The sequence below is a fragment of the Synchiropus splendidus genome, chromosome 18 (genome assembly GCF_027744825.2).
Source record: "Synchiropus splendidus isolate RoL2022-P1 chromosome 18, RoL_Sspl_1.0, whole genome shotgun sequence".
NCBI classification, from domain to species: domain Eukaryota; kingdom Metazoa; phylum Chordata; class Actinopteri; order Syngnathiformes; family Callionymidae; genus Synchiropus; species Synchiropus splendidus.
In genome coordinates, this window is record NC_071351.1 from 11,335,061 (window position 1) to 11,352,024 (window position 16,964).

At 40.8% G+C, this 16,964-nt stretch overlaps 1 protein-coding gene across 4 annotated transcripts in view; it reads right to left on the minus strand.

Moving 5' to 3' along the window:
- The window catches only part of dlgap4a (discs, large (Drosophila) homolog-associated protein 4a), a 51,694-nt gene extending 36,484 nt beyond the window's left edge, over window positions 1–15,210 (minus strand). For 2 of the 4 annotated variants that reach the window (XM_053850165.1, XM_053850163.1), the window contains exon 1: window positions 14,848–15,192. The gene's annotated coding sequence lies outside the window, so the exon portion shown is untranslated. Of the gene's footprint in view, window positions 1–14,847 lie in introns of all 4 variants that reach the window. The other 2 variants (XM_053850168.1, XM_053850164.1) reach the window with 2 other exon arrangements.
- Between the last annotated feature and the right edge of the window lie 1,754 nt (window positions 15,211–16,964).

The window sequence follows — 16,964 nt, forward strand, 5'->3', positions numbered from 1 at the left end:
ACCATTAAGGTTTTCCTCCCAGGCTCAGGTGGACAACACAAACAGAAATTCTTTTTGTGCTTGCAAGTCAAAATAGATTTGAATTGGTTGAAAGAATATGCATTACCTTACACACGACTTCAGGAAACCTTGTCGTCGAATAAATGACTGCAATAAGCAATTTTAAAACGTTCACTGGGCGCACTCCATCCGAAATAATAAAAGGTGAATCAACTAGGGATTCATCATTATGATTTATGACATAAGACAACCAGTCAAACACAAGATACTTTAGTCACAAAAAGAAGGTTAAATTTGTGTCAGTAAACAGCCCAAAACATATCACCAGCAAAATGAGTTCTCAGCAAGTTTAATGAGCGACTGCTCACTGAGCTCTGGGTTGTTGCTTGCCAAGAAAGCCAGCGGCTGTTTGAGCAGCAGCTGGATGACCCCAATTCTTTACTCCATTTAACTAAATTAAGCGGAAATGCAGAGATTTCATTGAGTCATTTGGAGATTTTCTGGAGCGACGTCATGGTGGGTATTGTTTGGACATCGAGAAAGAAACCTGATCGCAAAAGCTCTCTGGCTAAGACAGCATACTAAACAGATAAATAATAATAATAATAATAATAAGAAGAAGAAGAAGAAGAAGAAGAAGAAGAATATTTGGGCAGATTTAATACAGTAGGAGGGCAACAAACCTTAACAGAAAGAGTATGTCTAAAAAGATGATGTACATATTTAGTTGTTATATAAAAGTAACCATCACAGGGGTAGATGAAGATTTGAACACTAAAACTCATTCCTGTCTGACCTTGAATAACCCTTACTCCGCCTCTGCCCAAATACATGATCAATGAATGATTAAATGGCTCAACAACAAACACTGTCTTCAACTTTTGTAATGATATTTAAAAAATAACAATTCATCATAGTTTTCAATCCATACCCACAGTTAATTATATGGTAATTACATCAGAATCTGCCTTGAAAGAGTTTAAATTTAAGCACTGAAAAAACATTTCATGAATAAAAAGAAGGAATAAACACTGTGAATTCAGATCCTGTAATCTGACAGTTAACACAGTAATTCTCGACTTCATCCTGGCTGTATGGAACACAGAAAAGATGACAAGTTTCACCTAAAGCAAATGAATCTGCTGGTGTCCCACAGTTCATTAATATCTGTATTTGTGTCTCCTCTGCAGTGTCGGGAATAATGCGGAGTGGCAGAGGTGAGGCTGGATAAAGTTTGAACGGGAGTGCAGGGATTCAGCAAACCATCACTGCACACAATAGACGACGAACACACAGCAAAATACTGCAGTCTGCATTTTGTTATCAAACATAAACAACAGGAACTAGCATTTATTCGGTTGCATTCTTTCATGAATTCTCCTCAGTAACTTCAATAATTTCAAACAAATACCAGAGGGCAACGGAATGGGTAGTCATATTAAACGCATCATAAAGTACTACTACTTTATGGTACACAATAGATGGAAACTTCTCTCGACTGATTACACAAGTTGTGCCTGAGTCATTCCTCTTGAATTTATTTTAAGGGCACTATGGACCAGTGTGATTCCACAGCAGCCCAGACATTCTGGATGACTGACACTATGGATAGTTAGGTGGGTGTGTGAATGGTTTTCACTCTTCATAACTTCCTGAAACTAAATTTGAGCACAGCAGGTGGAGAAATAGATGGACAACAACTAATCAAATATTTCATAAAGTGTCTGTTTAAACAGCACCTTAGCAACAAGAGCGCTACTTCAATTGCATGTAATTGTATAGAGAAAATAGTTGCAGTGAAAAGGAAACGTTTTATTGCGTCGCTAGAAAATTAGCTGCAGATGTCAGTCATCATGAAATACTTGCACTTACTGCAACAGCAGAGTGAAATCTAGTTCAACTACAGGTTCTGCTTTTGACTAAACCAGCCACCTGGGAGGGTAAAAAAAACATCAATCTCATAAATAATACAAAACTCATGCATTCAAGGATACATCAGAACCAGGGATCAGCGTTTTGGGTGCCAGCTTACCCTGAGAACTCTTTGATACTGCGATGTGGAAATGCTAATACTGACGACATGTCGAGCCAGGAGGGGAGGCCTTGATCTCACAACAAAGTGGCTTCAATCCGCAGACGAGGTGCGCCGTGACATCAACCCACAGAGAAAATAGTTATGAATTTTAGATTTGCTGTTTTTCTGCAAGCGTGGAAAAAGAATGATGCAAAATGCGACTGGGAACGAGTGTTAGTGATTGTGTCATTTACAGTTGTGTGGAATAAAAATAAAAACATCTTTCAAAAATCACAGTAAAAGGGTTTAAAATAAAAAAGAAACTAAAACAATAATAACTTTTTTTTTATTTTAAATGACACAAAGCACCGTAAGAAACAATTATTCAACGGTTTTATGTCATTGCAGTGAATGAATAAAAGTTTGTTAAGACCCAGTCCGACACTGAAAATACTACCTTCCTACTTCACCAGTATTGTATTTTCGAGTACATATATGTTGTGGTGTTTACGCCCCTGGTGCACTGGACTTCTCCGTCCACCTTTTTCCAATACCAGCTAATGGTCAATTAATCACAGAAACAACCTCCTCATCACCCGACGACATCGCGGCTTCAGCTGAAATTACCTCTCTCACCTGTTTGCCAAGTCTGCTGGGCCTTTATGGCTGCGGCTGGTGACAAATGAGTCTGTCTTGACCCGAGGGCTGCTAGCGCCGCTAATTTAAAGGCCCAGACGCTCTCATTTTAAATGGCATTGTATCTGGTGTTTACTGTCTGATTGTTGAGAAATGGTATTTTCGGAAAGCAGCATGTGGGGTCGGAAAATGTATGCAGAGAATGTAGAATTGGAAAATAGATAGAAAGAGAGTGAGGGTTGTACTTATGGACCAAAGTCAGTTTACAACTCCATCTGTAGATAAATAAATAAATAAACACATATATGAAACGTCAAATTCAAGTTTTGTCAAAATAACACATCCTGTACATAAATGAAAACATTATTTTAACATATTTAATTGACATTTTTTTAAAGTCATTTAGAAAGGTAGAGACCAGGTTTCAACCCTGCTGTGACGTCTAGGGATCAATGTTGGGAACAAATGTGGTGTCAATTCCATTTGAGTCCCAGATTTGGCAGCCATTTAGCTGTCTGCAACAGTGGTACATAAATAGCTGCATGTAAAACAAAAATGGGATATTGCATAATCAGGTAGCCTCACATGTCCAGGGCTGTTCTATTCTATTATAGTTCAGAATCTCACAAATGACTGTAGGACAAGACCAGCACCATGAGGTCACATCAGGCCTGGAGGAGGGCTGGACAATACGAGACAGTCCTTCTACCAAGTCTTTTTCAAGCTCATACAAACAGCGATGCTCTGACATTGCAAACACCACTTAGAGGCGCACTGGACTCTAAAAACAGGACTTTTTAGCTTGTAGTTTTTGGCCTTTTGTGGCCCCAGTCTACTACAGTTAAATGTATAAAGTGCTCCACAAACATTTTCAGCGCATTACTTTTCTACAGTAAATATAATCATTTAGCATCGGTACAAACCGCTGTGATTATTTCTGTTATTAAACCTTGTTTGAGATGAATCCAACAAAGGAAAGTGATTTATAACAGCTTCCACAAATGAATTCAACTGAAACAACGTCAGAGAAAACAAGGAGCATTTTGATTTGCCACACTTTCGGCTTCCCTCTGACAGAGAGATTATGTTTGCATGTGTTTGCTGCGGAATATTATAATGGCCTCTTTTATGTTCCCTCATTGTGATGCATCCATACGACTGCTCTCAGTTCATTCAAACGCTTCCTGTGATGTTGAAATGTGACATTAGGGTCATTTCCAAGACAGAGCTGGCAGTCACAGATCAGCCGACCAGGGACAATGCGGCAGTGAAGCGGCAGCTCCACTACTGTAGTGGCCGGTTCAGCTGAAGGAGAGACACTGACACTCATACTAATGAGAGCCTACACGGTGACCACACATACGCAGGAGGATCAGGCAGAAACAATCCCGTGGCACCACATGGAAACCCACTTCCTGCCTCCATTTATCTCCTTTTTCATCGCAATCCTCTCAAGCTTGGAAACACTTTGACAAATTCATCGGCAAGAGAGAATCCAGACGAAGAGCACTTATCAATCCTGTTACTGCGGCAACAAAAACAACCTGGTCCACACTGTGATTTACAAAATCCCTTATGTATTCAGGCTGAATATATTGAATTGCAATTGAATTAATTCACAATGACGCTTATTATCTTGTATTGTTAGCGCTCCTACGTACAGAACAATGTTACGCAACATAATTGGCAAGAAAGCAACTCTGCTCATCAGGAAGGCTCAAGTGCACTTAACTGCGGGTCCAATAACGTTCCATTTAACCAGACAAATCTTTGCTCACCTTTTATAGTTTGCAGCTAAAGGCTATTTTGTGGATTTGTTATGGGCGCCTCTTTCTTGTGAGCAGGTAGTTGCAGTGTTGCCTGGGGGATATTGATTTAGATTTTTGCACCTTTAAGAGGAGAAAAAAAAACAGCCTGATAATGAGTCATGTTATTCTCACACTTAAATATAATGCATCTAAACAAGATGGAAACAGAAAACAGCCGCTTTGCAATTTCAGCTCACTTTCATCCTGGACTGTGCAGGCAGTCAGCATTTTAACCAGCTTTTATGCGGTGCAACCTTTCCTCCTTCTCCACCATCATTATCAAGTGCCAAACATCTATTAGCTCTACATTCATTTTGCAAAATCCCGCTTGTCATTTAAGTTTCACATCAAACATGGCAGGTACTTAAGTTAAGTTGACATCAACTGGGCACTAAAACCGACATGAATGACCTTAAATCATTGACAAACATTATCACCAGCCAGAATATTACACATTACTGAGATAAATATTTGTAATTACAGGACTTTCATATCAGTTTTAATATTAAAATATGTGAAGGATTCCTTTCCTTTTTTTTAATCTTTGCTTTGTCAGTCCAAAACTAAATACTGAAACATGTCCTTAAATGGCAGGACGCCCCCAAAATACTGGTGTTTCAGATCTATTTCACACAGAAAATCCATTACATTGAAAGTAAACAAAAACCCGACCAGCAAAAGTGACATTCACAGGAGATGAGGAGAGTCACCTTTGGGATCCTCCAGGTTGAGTTCATCACCACCCTCGACACGACAGATTAATAAAGAGGGAAATTGCCGCCTGATGACAGACAGACGCGCTCTCTCTGCATGTGGTGAATCTCAGACATGAGATCTGTCATTAGTCAGCTGCAAATGCTTCGTGTTTGTTTCTCTGGTGCCACAGTCAAGTGGGGGATGTCACACAGCTCCCGTGTCAAACCAGAGCTCCACTTTCAGAAAGATGGAACAGTAGTGCGACAAAAACAGGATGAAGGAACTCAGATTATATATGAGCACTTTTTTTGTTTCGCTCCCCTAAAATGGGGTATTTTTTCTCTTAATGACTAAATACAAATCAGTTACATTGTGTGTATATTACCATTTTTACATATAAAAAACATATATATTACATATATAATATTATAATAGTTTTTCATGAGTTTTACTTTTTATTTCACTCTGACTTTTTGTCTTTCCAAATGAGTTATAATTAGATTTTAAATCTTTTTTTTAAATGTAAATGCTTCAGGTCATAATCATTTTTCATAATTTTTTTGTTGGCATTTTTTAAAAACTTGTTTTTAATAAAAAATGTTATTTCCCCCAAAATGATTGTCTTATCTGTACTATCAATGAATGCAGTTTCCATTGAAAGACAACAAGAGCTCAAATATTGAAAGAATAAAACACTGAAATACCAGACCAGAAAGTCTGATAATGAATCGTGTCTTATCTTAAGGTAATTATTCGCCACCTACCACTAATGGAAGAGATCACAATATAATAAACACAGTGCTAATATAACTGATTCTCAAATTACTAGGCAATTATTCATGTGACTCTGAAAGCCACTTAAACACATCAGGCCTTTGTGTCTGCATGGAGTCTGATTGTACATGAAAGCATGTTAAATAATACAGTGCACATGATGAAGCCATGAGATAAAGTCAGCAGCATCCAATGCACGTACATAGGAGGAGGAGGTGGACTCAATGATCACATGCATGGAATGTTTTCCAGTTCCAGTTTCCGTTGTTTATATTTGAGCTCGGACTGATTAAATGTTTAACCTCAGCCATTGCCATTTTTGAAATCTGCCAAAAGGTGAGCAGTTAGGACTAAAAACACAGGGGAAATGTACACTGTTTGAAAATTAATAAGCCGCTATTTTCAAATCTTTTTGTTCATCTCACACTGGCGGAGGGCAGAGTGTGCATGTGCAGAGTGGAGACAGCTTGAAAAGAAGGGCAGATATATTATTTAACATCTGGTTTTTAGTTTTACTATTTTAGGGGACGCTACAGCGCATCAAGTGGTCTGCTCATCTTTTTGGCACTCACCCATCCAGCCAAGACTCCTGTGTTGGAGATCTCAGCTGGTCAAACATGGCAGGAACTTATGACTGAGAAATTCATTAGCGTGAATTTTCGAACAATTTGGCTCCATGTTAAAAATTCCAAAGACTGGTGATCACTGTTCTGTTGTCCTGGTAAACCTGTTGTAACATGCAGTAGCAAAGCATGAAATGTTCTTCACCCTTCTAAGGTCCAGAACTGCAAGTATTCAGCACCGCAGCACCAAAGGTTGTGTGTTGCTGCAGCATTGGGAACGCTAAGGATGAAAGCGGCGCTGAACTGAGAGAACCTTTGGAAATTCCACTAAAATAAAAGCTGAGAGAATCGATTTCGACAGCAGGGAGAGACGGATTTCTTCTTCATCTTTTAAGTTACCCTGGGTGATGAGGAAGACAGAGGTGGCTGTAGCGTGTTGTTCCTAACATGCGCTGCCTGTTTGAGGGGCACCGAACGCTCTGTGATGCGTGTGTGATGTTTTGATGTCACGCAGCAGTGCTTCCGAACAAAGCTAATACAGGTTGAAGAAGAAACCATCTTGCAAAGATCCACAGTCCAGATTGTTTGGGATTTACCATTCTGAGAGGGTCACCATGGCAACTACTCTGTGGAGATACAGTCCCAAACTGCTGTCTTCCCTGATGCCTTTTAATCGCAATAATGAACCCTCTGTCTAATTACCGCTAAACTAGCTCAGGTCAGTCAAATCCCATGGGAAATCCCAGGCTCCCAGTATGCTTCAATGAACCTTGGCCTCAAGGACCCTGTTGCAGGTACGTAGGTGTGAATGCATAGTGAGGTGTCCCTTCAAAAGTCTACTCAACAGCACACAAGGAAGCCGACAGTCATACTTGCAAAAGACTAGAAGGTTAAACTGTAGAACCCAGTTTCTTATGAAATGGTATTTTACAGCGTGATATTCATCATCTTTCCATTGAACTGCAGGCACAGATCATTTTAGTCAATAAACCTGTGCTGGAGACAGTATTTCCTGCCAACAGTATCTACCATCCTGAGCAGATTTCTCTTAACACGGCCCAGATCATTCATCACATCTTCTCTTCCCCACTCTGATATGACAAGACCAAAATAAAGAGGGGGAGAGACAAAAAAAGGAGCACTGTATTCAGTCCTGCCCAACCTCGAAAGCAATGAAATGGCTAAAGTATACCATTTCTGACAGCAGGCTGATGCCTGTGGCACATCGCATAAATCCTCTGGTGTCAGGTTTGCGACTACCATTCCCACTGACATATTACATTGTCAAACAAAGCTCCTAAAACCATTCCATGCTCAAGCATTTCATACAGAAGCGATGAAAAAAATAACAGTACCAGAACCAAACCAACTCTGTGTTTGCTCTACAGCCACACAAAACTAAATATTTACCTGGTTGATGAACACCGGTTATCTTACAGTAGGATGGACCTTTTCACAGTAAAGCACTCACTGGTCAATCCAAGCAAGAACTGGACTGAACCATTTGCTTCCAAGACAGCAGCAGACAATGTGAGGATAGCAAAAAGTTGATTGCAACATAAAAATATTTGCCTTTCCGTTGACCTCTGTCGATCGACTATGGCTCACATTCTTGGAGTCCCGGGAATTAATCACGACTATATCAGTGTTGGCAGAAATCTCAGTGGTGTAAGACACACTTTTGCCTAATTGAAATTAGGAAGTGAATGGTGTAATACATCTACTTTGGCTGTGAAGGCAGACTTGCTGCCACGCCAAAATCAATTTGGTGCTTCGATTGTTAGTGTGTTTCAAAGATCCAGAGGGAGCACTGTTCCGAAACCTTAATAGGCTCATACACAGATTGAAAAAAATTCAATATATAACCCCCAAACTTTCTAACTGTGTTGATTATCATACCAATTTATTATGCAGGATCTTGGCAGAGCACTTCGGGATTATCTCAAAGCAAAAAGCCATGGTGTGATGCTCCAGTTTCAAAGTCAGGCTTAGTTTAATCTGCACTTCCCAAAGAGCTTTCTAGATTTTTTTCTTCCTGTGATGAGTGAGCACACATCCATACATACATGAGGGGGCCAGTCACATGTGATTGGAATTTTAAAAACACCAATTAAAAGACCAGTTTTATTGGCGTTTGTAGTACACAGTGTACCAGAGTGTGTCAGGATTAATAATAGAATGAGAGCAGGAAACAAAGTGTTTGCTGTTGTTGAGATATATGTCAAATATGAGCAAATCTTCCTATTGTTTAAGTGGCCAAATACATAATCCATTTAGCTACATTCTCAGCTCACTGGTGCTCCCAACAATAGTCAAAAATCACACAACATCTGCTGTTTTTTTTTAGTTTTGGCTGATGATATACATCAGCAGGTAGAGGTTGAAGATGCTGAGTTAGTGTACTGTATGAAGCATATGAAGTGCAACAAATCAGAGAATAGCTCTGTGAGAAAGTCTGTCTTGGTCAAGTGTCACTTGTCTTTATTGACATGTATTGAGCAGATTCTTGGAACATGGTTTGTTTTTCTGAGATGCAAATGGCGACGGATATGAGATGCAGCGTCCATATGGCCGTCCAGAGTGAGAAGCTGTGACAGACATGGGCAGGATGTGAAAGTGATGTGGCATTCCATGGTGTTAATCGTAGTCCCTGTCTACTAATTATTTTTATGTTATTTCATCTGACAACCAACCAGTCAGTGCCCCCAAATAACAAAAAACACAATATATACTGTATGATGCCAAAAGACATCATCCAAAGGAGGGAGATAAGGAGGAGATTAGACAGCCACTGGAGTCATCTGTGACAGGACAGTTGCAGAAAGTGTGAAAGGGAAGCTTCATATGGTGGTAGTGAGACCAGCCATGACGTATGGTTTCGAGTCCCAGATATCAAGACCCAAAGCAGATGTGGCTTGGCCGGTTTGGAGACACAGTTTGGAAGGCCAGACCACGATGGACAAGAATTTTAGAGATGAAGGTAACTGGTAAAAGAAGGAGACAACCAGTGCAGTTCACAGATACAGCAGATGAAGAAGAGAACTAGGACAAGGAAGGTAAAGGTGGAAAAGGCAAAATAGAACAGAACAATGTTGCAATAGCCTGCAGACATAATAATGCTGGTCAGCCTGGCCAGTGCAGTGCCTGGGAAAACACATGAAAGATGAGATCTACCATAACAACGGCCTGACATTAAACTGCTTTGTTGCACAGAGATGGAGTTCAACTAAAATATCAATTTATCAGTTGTATGAACATTTACGCATTATTTAAGCTATGTGTTCTAACTTCGGTAGTTAAATAAATAAATATGTATTATATATATAAAGATATAAAAATAATTTATAAATATATAAAATAAATGTGTCTTCATCCTCTCTTCTGCGCATTTTTGTATGTGATTTGATGAAGCGGAGCCTGTTTTCCTGATATTTAGAGCACATTAATAACAAGCCAACGCGTGATAAAAAGCGTGGATCCAAACGCTGCGAGCAGGTCAGAAAATTATAAACAACCCACAGACACAAACGCCACAGAGCGCCCCCAGAAATCTGAGGTTAAAGAAATTGTCTTTGTAGTTGCAAAATAAAATATCCCCGAGCTCCATATATCACCAGCGCTACGTCCACAGCCTTGTTGGCGCTGCTCTGCTTTGCTCATCTGCCACGTCCTCTTCGTCCACACAGCAAATGCCTCTCAGTCATGTTAGCCCACAGCCAATATATACAGCTACCAAACACAAGCCTCTTTTCATCTAAAAATGGAGCAATGTTTTCTTTTGAATGAGAACAGCTCATGGAAAATCTGCCTGCAATAAAATGTATTTGAATTTAAATGGAAAAGAAGGGCTGTTTCCTTGCCACCGTTCAGACATTGGATTACATAGTTTTAATGGTATTGAAAAGCACAGATGTTGTTGGCTCTTCCTCTCGTCGGACACCTGAGAGATAATTAATCACCAATAGACACAGATTTTTAATTGCAACGCGCAGATTAATTGTCCCTGGTGAGGAACGTTCAGCTTAACATGCAAATTTGTGTCAAAGGATCCATCCGGCGACGCGGCCCCGGCAAGGACTTATTGTAAAATGACACATGCGGTGAGATAACAAGATTCTCGTCAGAGGCCTGCTGCAATCCAGTCGCTGCTATTTTCGGAGGCAGGAAAACAGTTTGCAGTGATGTAACAGATTTGTTATCATTTCATATCAGTCGTGTTTCGCGGTGTTAAACAATCCGGATGAGCGTGCAGGAGGGGTTTGCCCTGACGACAGGAAAGGTCAATGACTTAACAGCAAGCGGGATGCGTCATGGGAAGCAGACGCGAAACACCTCAAGCCACTTGAGCTGCTCCTGCATGAGATGAACTGAAAATAACACAAGCAAGGTCAAACTGTCAGCCTGCAGGGAAAACATGAGCGCATTCCTCTGTACCATGTATTTACTTTAAAGACAATCATGTTATATAAACACGGTTTGGATGTCAATGTGACAAGGTCAACAAGAAGTGAAACTAGTAGCATCAAAGGCCAAGTGGGTTCTTCAGAACCAGAGCAGCCGGTACAAAGTACTGATGACCTGGACTGAAATTGGACATCATATTTAACAAGAACTTTTGATGCAACCCACAAGTCAGAAAACAGCAATTTTTTCTTGAAACTTCAGGGAGAAAAACATCTGACACTTGCAGTGACCTTTAAATCACAGGTCATGTGACTGAGCGCACCGTTCACTAGTGGTGTATCTCTGCAACTGCTGACAGTGCGAGGAAGAAATATCTTGAGAAACGTGCACTTATGTTGCGCCAGTGAAGACTCACAATCCAACAAATGTGATGATAGATGAAACTGTTTCTTCTCAATTCAAAATCAGTGTGTTTGTGATCAACCAGTCAGAAAAAAGCTGCGGCGAAGACAGCATCCGTCAGGTAAACATATTGCCGGGGAAAAAGATAAAACCCAATCAGGGACCGACTGAGTCTGACAATATAACCATCACAAATGCTCTCAAACCTCCATCCACATCACTGGAGCTCTTCCTCAAATTAAACCGGGGACAGCTGTAATCCCAGCTACCCCAGGTTACACGTCCTCATTACACCTATCAAAGTAAATCAGGCTCCAAAGTAAAAGTCACGGCGTGGGACATAATAAAAATAAATCCACTTTAACTCACAGCATTAGGGTCGCAGTTTGAATCTCTTCTCATCATAAACTCGGGAGAGCGACAATGAGACAATAGCTGGACAGATGGATCACTGAGACATTTGTACCAGTGGCAGGAAGTAAACAGACAGTTTATTCTTGGGCATGAGCTGAAGTTACACCGATGCCTTGTTGCTATGGAGAACATTAATGAAGGTTTTATCGATCTATCTGATATATTTCAGAAGAGCAGAGACAGATTATTGAATCATCAGGCGCATGCTGAAGACATGGAGACACTGGCAATTCATAAATCCAGTGAGCAGGCTCAGGCAGTGATTGAATACAGAGGAGTATGGCATGGGAAAGACTTGAAACACGTTGATGTAAACTGGCCATACACTAAGCGAGCGCATCAAATACAGTTGAGGAACTACAGTTATAAGTCAGCAGAGCATGAGGAGCAAAGAGAGAGGAGGTTTCAAAGACATTCTGGCCATTTACTGTAGGTGATAGGACTCTGTTCCGTACCTATAGTTCGTACTTGGTAAACACGATCAACACAATGGTGTGTTGCACTACACATTTTGCTTTATCCAGGGCGTACTCCAGATTTAAAATTAAAAAACAAGGTTCCATTATCACAGTTGGGTGAGTCCTTCTGGGTGTCCACGTCATGGCCCAGGGGCCAAATTTGGCCAGCCAAGTCATTTCATGTGGGCCACTTTCAATGTGTTAAAAAGAAAGAGAGAACATAACAAAAACTGAAACAAAACAAAGTAGCTTGAATTTCTTTTTCTCCAACTGCAAAGTATTGGCACACCCTTCTTCAAATGACGGTTTCGCTTGAAATCCAGCTTGTTTGACCTATTTTTCATCAACATACAAGTCCTACCTTTTTCCATTACAGATAGATATATAGCCAGATAGATGTCCTTTTTCTCAAAAGTGAAATAGCAGCACCACAATCTAACAGTATTCTACCACATGGAGGAATCCATATTTGAAACCCAAAATGGTGACGCCTCCTGATAATTGGCTGACGGGTGACCGTAGCTCATGAGAAAGTGGTTCAGATTTTGAAGGAGTCCTCGGGGTCCTGTTGTGAAAACAATCAGTGCTGCGGTGTGTCCTTTTACATCATACCAACGTGTGATGCGGAGCAGTTTACATATTGTCTAATCACTCCCTGCAGTATTCCCACTGAGCCACTTTGAAACATCCACCACTCTGAGTCGACGCCAGCTGGGTTTCCTTCAAACTCTTGGGGATCATCATGACTGTTTTCTGGCAAGCGATTTGACATTGAAATTTAATAGCTTAAGTCCAGCACCAACACTGCCGCCGGTGAGGCCACTGCAATATTGCAGCGACTCACTTGTGCGAACCACTTCTTATTGACAGAGCAAACACTTGCACAGAATTTGCAGGATGTATATGATCGGGAAGCGTGTTTACACAATGACACACTTCAGCATGTCATCCAAAGATTTGTGGTCCCATTGAGCTGAATTAATTATTAACCAGCCCTTCGCTTTGAGAATGGGCTTTTAATTGAAAGGGTTCCTGTTTGACAACAACAACCGAACACAGGCTGTGATACAAAGTGCTATCGATCATCCTCGCTGGGCTGATGCTCATCTTAAGCTTCAGAGGGAGCGGGTTTATTTCCACACACAGAGCGTGTGATCGCCCAGATAGCGCTCTTTTGTTTGTGATATTGAAGGAGACGGGACTTCAGATGGAGGTTGCTGATTACATTATGAAACCCAGGGTACAGAAACGTGTACAAGGCTACAGTAAGAAAAATAAAATACTTTTCTAAGTGATGTCTTCCTGCTCTTATTTAAAAGAGAACACCATTTGACAGCTAATATTAACTTTTAATAAGCAAATTTCTTGTTATTTACTGTTAATAATCAGTAATGACGGTGTTGTTACAAGTGAACTTAAGGTGATTCTTCCCGGGCTGATATCTACTAACACACATATCAATAAGTACTTTAAAATTTACGTCCTAAAATTTTAAATATAAGTATCAAATTTGTTGGCTCTAAACATCACAATGATATTGATTTTATCTTTATTTGAGATTGTTTTTCAAGCACAAAGGTCACTAAAAATATTTTGTTAAATGATGTAATGTCTCATCCAAGCAGATTGGATCATTTGAGATCTAATATAAATGCTGAAATTTCAAAACGTGGGTGACCAAATGTAGCTCTATGTTGATCTAAAAGTGTTTTGTCTCTGATCCATTTGGTGAAGAATTTCACCCATTCCTGTTGTCGTTCACTCTATGACATTAATTCACCGTGTGTTTGTGTGTGCTAGAGGAAAAAAGTATTTCAGACAAACACTCATATTGTTTTTATATGGTTTGTAAATCACAGTTTTTGAAATCACCAAACACCCCTCTACTATAGGAATGCAGATAAAGTGGTGATGTAATGCAGAAGTATCAGGGGGCACAACACATTTTTGAACTGCAAATATGAGCCTAAACAGATTATCTGATTTAATTGCAAAGAATTTTTATGGTTAAATTACATCTTTTCATCATAAATTCTCAATAAATTATCCACGATATTTTTGGTTGTTGAAAGTTTCCAGATAAACTTGACATTTATGAAAAGGTATTTAATGGGCTTGAAGGCAGCAAAAAAAAAATCGGATGAGGTGAAACAGATTTCGCTGAAAGTTTGACAGGTATCATAAGAATATGTTGCTAGATTTATAGGAAATAATTCAATTCCATCCTCAAACCAAACATGTAACTGCCTTTAAAAGCCTCATGTTGTGAGCCTTTTCAAGATCCACATTCACCAGCTGGGAATGCGACAGAGACATGAAGGAATCCAGTTCATCATCCTGTAAGTGTGAAAATGTAGACCACAGGAAGACAGGACCACTTTCCGCACAGATCCCAGACAGACTTGAGGCTTCAGCATCCCAAACGTCTCAGAGTGAATCACCAAACTGACGGCATAAGCGGGCAGCTGACATGACGTTTACAAGTCACATATCGGCATTCGGATGCTGCAACATCTTTCACGAGTCGACAGGTGAGCACAGACGCGCCGTTCACAGGAAATTGTCAATTCCAACTCAAGTAGAAGGATTGACGACGCAACAATGCAGCCTGACGAGCACCGGGGTTCATTTGTGACAGACCCGCAACGCCCGATGTGGAGGGCTGAAGTGGAGCTTACCTCGCTCATAGTATGATGGGGATCAGCTGGCGATGGGTGTCGGTCACACACGAATAGTTATCCAGCACTTACATGACGCCCGAGTCTGTCAGGTAAACAAGACGCAGCAGAAAGAGAGAGGTGTCGCGTTTTGACCGCCTCGCTGCGGTCATTTCCAGGGTCCGTCCTCGGTTACTGCCCTGGCCGCCTCACAGACGGATCCATCGCGGTGGAGGAGACGCAGTTAGGAGGCAGCCAGTGATGCTGCAGAAGCTCTCGCTCCGTCGAGACGCGGGATGAGGGAGGAGGAGAGGGAGGAGGAGGGGGAGGAGGGGGAGATGGGGTGGCGGCATCCGAGAGCCCACGAACAAACACCCACCAAAAAGATGAAGAGGACCCAGTCTCATAAGCAAACAGTGGCTGGATGAATCACCATGAGAGGCTGCATGAGTAAAGAGTGGATTGTGTGATTCGAGGCGAAGATGATTCACGACACCGACTTCTAACACACATGTTCAGTCGGATCAACTCGTGACGGACTCACGCAGTCGCGACATTTCATCTACGTTGCTTTCTCTTGCTTTTTAAATGACCACTAAGTTGTTACTATTATACTATAATATGAATATGCCCGTTGTTTTTCCGACATGGAAAGGTGATTGTCATGTTTAAATAATGTTCAGTGCTCTCATTTGTAGTACTTAAACCAACCTATTCACCACTTTTTCACCACTTCCCTCGTCTCAGAAACCTCCTCCAGCCCCTCTTCAGGGAACACCAAGACCAACTGGAAGATGAAGTCTCTCAAGCGTGTCATAGGTCAACCACAGGTTCTGCTCCGAGTTGGTAGTTCTCGACACATGCTTGAGCTCACTAAAACAAGTCACATTCACTTATCTTTAAGATGAAGCCATTCAAATTCAAGTCCACATGACCAGAAGTGTGAAGCTGAGAATGGCTCCTCGCCTCTATATTGACATTGCTAACCATTTTAGGCTAGAAGACACTCACTTATAATGCCCCCAAATAATTCAATACTATCTACATATAGAAATATCTGATGTAACTGAACCACCCACTTATTGACAGCATGGTCAAAAAATGTTTTTGGTTTGTATTCATCACTGAGTGCTGTTTGACCTTAAGATTTCCCCTCTGAGTGTAATGTTCTTTTGTGTGGTGTAAAGGCATGTCTTTCTAGATGAGTTTGGATGTGTTCCATTTCCCAAGAAGCCGACTTGTCTACTGAGGCTGGAGCTCTATTTTCAGCAGAATTGTGAGGTCACAAAAAGTCTTTCCTTAGAGCTTTCTATTTCCCCCCCAGTCCTTTGTCTGCTCTGTGGAGTGCCGCAGAGACATCCACGCTTTTCTATCTCTGTTTTGGGCACAAATAATCGCTTGAAATCCAGCTTGTAAATTAAACAGTATTAAAGCATCATTAACACATGAGAGTTCCTCAACTGCACTTCAAATATTGACCACTTTTCTCATCTCTTTGACAGTAATATCAACAATTTAGTAAAAGTCATGAGTTTCCCAGACCAAGTCCGTCGTGGCAGTTCGAGATCTATTTTTAGTAACCAGTTGACATCCCTGCAGTCACTTGATTAGAAAAAATGAGGTGTCAATCTACAGAGACTGCAGACCTCAGCGACAGACATGCCTTATGGTGCTGTCAGCGACTGAAGTACACATCAACAGAACAAGATTTAAGGTCTCATGAATTTGTCTATGCATCAGTTGGGCAAAATCCAAACTCTCATCGTAAACAACTCAGATCTGATCGAGAACAAGCGCCATCATTCTCTAGGGGAAGTGACTGATACGTCAGCCTCTGGCACATGTCCTTTACTATCACAGATATCTTCTCAATTTTGAGAAAACGAAAACGTCAGAGAGCAAAATATTTTCAAAAAACTGCATCGCAAATATCATTCAAAGGGAGAGCTCGCACACAACAAAATGGCATCTGCATCTACGCCTTGTGACTGAACTGAATTTGAACTCGCAGTCAAGACTGAACCACAAACCACTGATGTCAACACATTTGACTGACACACACCTAGCGATACTCCTCACAGTACCACATCATCAGATAACTTGACCAGTACACAGGACAAATCTGTAGTTTCCAATCA